Source organism: Ursus maritimus, unplaced genomic scaffold (assembly GCF_017311325.1).
Source record: "Ursus maritimus isolate PB19 unplaced genomic scaffold, ASM1731132v1 scaffold_7, whole genome shotgun sequence".
Taxonomy (NCBI): Eukaryota; Metazoa; Chordata; class Mammalia; order Carnivora; family Ursidae; genus Ursus; species Ursus maritimus.
The window spans coordinates 34,742,740-34,749,203 of record NW_024426885.1 but is presented as its reverse complement, the minus strand read 5'-3'; the positions used below and the strand labels follow the sequence as shown (position 1 = coordinate 34,749,203).

General features: G+C 42.6%; 1 pseudogene; it reads left to right on the top strand.

Moving 5' to 3' along the window:
* Positions 1–3,052: 3,052 nt before the first annotated feature.
* On the top strand, positions 3,053–4,634 carry LOC103667954 (annotated as a pseudogene).
* The last annotated feature ends 1,830 nt before the right edge of the window (positions 4,635–6,464 follow it).

Genomic DNA, 6,464 nt, shown 5'->3' with positions numbered 1-6,464 from the left:
AGGTAAAATTGTGAAAGAGACAAAAGTAGGTTCCCATATCCTCTGTACACCTTCATCCGGACACCACCCACCCTTGGACACACTACTGTGCTGGGCCAGTAAACAGCTGGAGCACAATCCTGGCATGTGTCTCCACACCGGATCTATTTTCCATTATATCCCACTCATGTCAACTAATCTATTGGATTAGCAGAGTCATACTAATGCCTTAGGACCAACTGGTCTGGAAGGGACCTTACAGTCACCTGCTAAGTCACCTGGTAACCAAGACCCAGAGCAGGAGAGTGATTTACCCAAGGCCAGAATCAAACTCCAGGTTTCTCAGTTCTCAGGCCAGGGTTCAATCTACTGACTAGTAAGTAGCTCACACCCCGTCTATAAATGAAGATATCCCGGAGGGCTTTGTAAAATGCTGTACTCAGTCTCCACCTTCAGAGAGTCAGAATTATTCTAGAATGGAGTCTGAGCATCACTGATTTTTTAATAGATTTTTTATCCAAGTGTATCACGTCTACATAAAAGTGAATAGATTATAAATGTAGATGTTAATGAATTCTCACAAACACCCATGAGTCCAGACCAAGAAACAGAAGATCCTAGAATGGGGTCCGAGCATCACTGATTTTTTAATAGATTTTTTTATCCAAGTGTATCACGTCTACATAGAAGTGAATAGATTATAAATGTAGATGTTAATGAATTCTCACAAACACCCATGAGTCCAGACCAAGAAACAGAAGATCTCCAGCACCTAAAACTCCCACCAAAGATAATTGCTATCCTGATTTCCAAAACATAGATTGCTTTTGCCTGTTTTTGTATTTTATGTAAAGGAAATGCACAGAATGTCCTTTTATCAGAATTATGCTTTTAAGATTCATCCATATTGTTTGCTGTGGTTATAGTTTGTCCATTCCCATTGCAGAACAGTACCACGATTTGTGATCCATTCTACTACTGATGGGCATTTGGGTAGTTTCCAGTTTAAGGATATTATAAATAGTGTATATTCTTGCTTATATCTTTCAGTGACCAAATGTGAGCATTTCTTTGGAGTGTATACTTGGGAATGGAATTGTTGGGTCATTTGGGTATACCTATGTTCAGTTTTAATAAACACTGTGAAACAATTGCTTCAAGTGACTACCAATTTATACCTCTTACCTGAACTATATGAGAGTTTCAGTTATTCTACATCTTCACGCAAACTTAGTATCATCAGTTTTCTTGGGTTGTCATTCTGGGGTGTGTGTGAGGATATTACATTGTTTTTAAGGTCCCCTAATGACTCTATGGACAGAAAAGGATCAGAACCTCTGCTTTGTCCCTACCCTTATGACCACTTGAGGCTTATGAAAATAATGCTCTTGCTTTTATTGTCTGACTCAATGTTTCTACAATATCCTACAAGCCAACTCAAAGTGTTAGGCCACTAAAATAAAAAAAAAATTAAGAGCTTTTCCTAATTTATACAAAAATAAATTGGTGGATAAAAATTTTATTTAAAGTTCTCCAGTAAATTTTTCTTACATTTTTGGCACCCACTGTTGCTTTTCACTAGCAAATGCTAGTAGTCAACAAAATAAACAAGCAAGAGATGAAACAATAACATCTTCCAATCCCTCACATGGAATTCTGGAATATGCACTTTGCTTTTATAAATTTTTTATTGTTGTAACCACAAGCATTTCCTGCTAAGTATACTCATTTCTCTGTGCTAAAGAGGCCCTTAATGTCCTTCATTCTCCTCTTTGGAATTCCATCTACCTTATAGCTAGGAAAAGGCAGCCCTATTTTCCACACGATCCTCTTCTGCCTACAACTGACTGCATCAAGAGTAAACACCTGGCTCAAGTTGAGCCAATCAGATCCCCTCTCTTTCAGCAATTAGGAATTGGGACTTAAAGGCTGAGTAAGTTATTTAGAGCCATACAGTTATGTGAAGTTGGAACCAAAATTGGTACCAAATTACTTGAAAGCCACATAAAAACTGATGTGACATTGGCATGAGCCGAGCTTAGGAGTATATACCTACTAGAGATTTTGAGGCCAAATTAAATATGGATTGCACAAAATAATTTCAGTATCAAAAACCCAAATTATTTGAGTTATCTGGTACCATAGCAAGACAAGGGGAGATGAATGGCAACTACTTTTTGTCCTTAAATCAGGAAGGCCTGAAATAGAGACTCAGGAAAAAAAATCTCTTAGCATGTTAAGAAGAGTAATCCTGAAGAAGTCCTCTTGAATAAGGGATGATAAATGGAAATCAATGATTCAGATGCCATTGATACTAATTTAAGCTATTAAATATTATTGATTTTGGTATTTGATATCATTAAATATCATATATCATGATTTTGTCATTATTGTTGTGCTGTCTTTGTGATCTATTTTAATGCATGTAAGATAATTTATAAGCTTTCCTCAGCTCGTGTAGTTATTATCCATTTAGTATCATTTTCCCCATACAGTTCTAAATCTTTTTAATATGAATTTTCCAATCGTGTGGCTATAAGGTAGCGGCTCTCTAAAGTTGGAGATGAACGCGTGAATTAACAGACAAGTTAGGAAGAAGTCAGCAGTGCTCCATTTAACAGCTTGTTACTTTATTTTTAATGAATGTATCAGTCAGAATTGGCTAGGTTTTGCTATGGTAACAAAACTCCAAACCATTAACGGCTTAAACAGACAAAGAGGTACTTCTTGTTCATACCACGTTTGATGTATGTTGGCAAAGGAGCTCTACTTATCATAGCAACTCTGTGACTCTGGTGAACAAGGGCTCCGTCTCAACGTAGACCTCCACGAAGACTGTACTATAGGGAAGGGAATGAGGAGCATCATGCACTGACTTTAAAAGCTTCCACTCAGGGGCGCCTGGGTGGCACAGCGGTTAAGCGTCTGCCTTCGGCTCAGGGCGTGATCCCGGCGTTATGGGATCGAGCCCCACATCAAGCTCCTCCGCTATGAGCCTGCTTCTTCCTCTCCCACTCCCCCTGCTTGTGTTCCCTCTCTCGCTGGCTGTCTCTATCTCTGTCGAATAAATAAATAAAATCTTTTTTAAAAAATTAAAATAAATAAATAAATAAAAGCTTCCACTCACATTTCTTTGGCCAAACCATGTTATATGGCAATGCCTGTGAAAGAAAATGGAGAAGTGCAAGCTCACCATGTGCCCAGGAGATCCAAAACATGTGTGACTGGTCTTAATGACTAACGCAAGTGCGTGTGATTACAAAGTTATTCTGTGTGCTTTACCAGCTGGCTTTTCTGCTGGCAGACTGGTTTCTCATTTGTTTGATGGAATTAAGTAAGTCAATAATTTCTGCTGTTTCACTGGTGCACTGACACCTGAGTTCATTTGAAAAATGCTGGCCCAACCCATGGTGGGAACTCCAGTTAGATGGGCAGGTATCACACCACACGGACAACCCTGTCCACCACAACTTAGGTCAGTCCTATTTCCAGACCATGCTGTATATGAAATATTATAAATCTGGGCACAAGTTTGGATTTTGGGAACTGGAGAACTGGAGAAAAATAAATGGGCATCTCTGACAGAAAAGAATTCAGCCAGGTGTTCTGGGTCCTGTTTGATTACAGTAACATGGCACCACCACAGTGAGGGAGTGGGGGTGGAGGTGAAGACCATTGTGTTACATCATGAACTTGCTTTAAGTATCAGAAAGTCACCTTCCTTTCCTGTCAAGTGAGGAAGTTAAAAAAGAACAAATTTTAAGTAAACAACCCTTCACAAAAATAAATAATATTCAGAATCCCAGTGTATAAAATAGATATAAATTGATGCTAGAATGGGGGTGGGGGTGGGGAAGGACCAGCCCCACATCCCATTATACCTTACAGAAAACAGTAGTCTTTGAAACATGTTCACATAGAATCATAGAATCACATAGAATCTTGAGAACTCCAGGGAACATGACTTTTAAATGCTAGGATTTTGTAACCTCTAAAATGCTTCCCCGTGATCCTGTTAACTCTAGTTTTAACGCCAGCACTTCCTGGTTCCAAGTCCAAAGAAAGAGCACTCTTCCGGTTGCGGTTGCGCACAGGGGGCGAAGGCGGCAGCCTCGGCTGGCTGCTCCCGCAAGAGCGGCAAGAACGTTGGTGACCGGAGTATTTAGCCTCACTGACAAGAAGCGAGCTATTTCCACCTCCGTGTGTATGCGAGCACATGGAAATGTCGGGAAGGGTGACGACTATGCTCTGCCGAGTTCTGTCGACCGGCGCGACTATCCCTTGCCTGATGCAGCCCACGTCAAGATTTTCTCTGCCAGCCGGAAGACCTTGAAAGAAAAGGAGGAGGCCCCCGGGAGTATCCTCTCCGTTGATGAAAATGTTGAATTGTGCCGCGGTAAGTTCAGCGAGAGCTTTGCCGATACGAACAGGAGCACGCACAAGTGCAAGACGGTTGTGGGCGCCGCCATGTTCTCCTGGGGTGTCCCGCTCCTGTTCTGATCTGGGAGAAGCACTGTGTGTACGGCCCTGTCCCGCACACCTTTGAAGAGGAGTGGGTGGCCAAGCAGGCCCAGAGGATGCTCGGTATGAAGGTCAGCCCGATGCAGGGCTTCTCAGCCAAGTGGGACTACGACAAGAGCAAATAGAAGAAATAAGCATCCTGTGCTCAAGTATCTGAGCCTCACCTTGTTCTGCCACTTCATGGGGCTCAGCGTATTTACTGGAAACTGCTGTGTTGCAGTACAGTGCTAATAAGTGAGCAGTTTATGTGGAAGAAAAAATACACAACTAGCAAGCATCCTCTGCTCAAGCATCGGAGCCTCACCTTGTTCTGCCACTTCATGCGGCTCAGCGTATTTACTGGAAACTGCTGTGTTGCAGTACCAGTGCTAATAAGTGAGCAGTTTATGTGGAAGAAAAAATACACAACTAGCATTCACAGTGCTCCTTCCCTGGCCCCGTGGTTGGCCCAGGCTGGACACAGCCCCTCACCCCTCTGTGCACCAAAAGGCCCTCCCTCGCCTACTCCCCCTGCGGTGAAAACCGTTATAATTGCAATCCCAAAGCTCCGTGCCCAGGACTGCCAACAACGCTGACATCTTTTGCCTCTACTTGTGAGAGGGTAAGCCATGCCTGTGATTTTGAAATCTCACAAGCCAAAGTTCTGTTTCTGTGCCCAGGCTGTTTCCTCTTCTCTCCTCATCAAGTGCAACTTTTCCGTCATCCAGGTGTCATAAGGTTTGGTGAAAGACAGGGGCAGGAGGCTCTCACCCCATCCGAGAATTTGAGAAGTTGGTAATTCTCCAGGTAGTTAATGAGGACTCTGGGAGACACTGGGAACGCCTTTGGAATGTTAAACACAGTGGCTTTTATTCTGGCTGTCTTGCTGCCCCAGCTTCCTCACAACAGAGGAACTTACTGTGCTCTTGATGGGTGTGTCTGAATATCACTTGGCCGCCACAGCCCCAGGCCTGCCTTTGGCTTGTTGAGCTGGTCTTCTGTCATAGTGTTTCTGATGGAAAAGGACAAGACCTTTATTTTAAGGCTCGTAAATACCAGCAACTCCCTTTCCAGTCACCAACATTTAAATGCTACACTATTTGTCAATAAGGCCTGTCTTTATCTAGATCATTGCTTTGTCTTTATCTGAGCCATTCTCTAGCTGCTTGTGACTCAGAGTGGTCTGGACCCTAGACATCAGCTGGGAATTTGGTTGAAATGTAGAACCTTAGGCCCTATCTCAGACCGAGTGCATCAGAATTTGCCTTTTCAACAAGATCCCCAGCTCTTTGCTCTAGTCTATAAAACTAAAAGATTGAAGGACATTGTCAATGGTGACAGCCCAATTGTCTCGGAGGACATTGTTTGTCACAAAAAGCAGTCATCCAGGAGTGGGGACACCTGGCTTCCAGTCCTGACTTGGCCACTAACTCACTGAGTGGTCTTTGCCAAGTCACTTGACCATTCTGGAATCTTGGATTGAGCTGAACTCCTGACTCTCCAAGTGCCTGCTCTGAAGACAGAAAACAGAAAGGTAAGCGCTCTTCTATCTGCTGATGACATGGTTTTATGGCCAAACACTTAATAGACAATTGTCCCCAAGATCTAATTACTTTCAAAAAGTAAAGCTCCAGAGCAGCTGCCATAGTCACTTTGTTTTGGTAACTGTCCTTCAGAATTTGTTTTATCAAACACAGATCTCTCTGGCAACTCACTTCATTCATTTACCTGGGGGTACTTTTTTGTAACCTCTTTGCACTTGAGTTCACTCAGCTTCCAAAATGTGTACAGTCACATCTGTCCTATCATATAGGGCTGTATGAGAATCTGCTGAGAAAGCACCTTGGTTTAAGGTGCTGCCACACCCACTGCAGACTGACAGAGCCTTTTGGGGAATACCATTTAGTAATAGGAACTTTTGAAACCTTTAAAATATGCATAACCCTCCCAGCAAATCATCCGCTAGGCATAGACCCCAGGGAGAA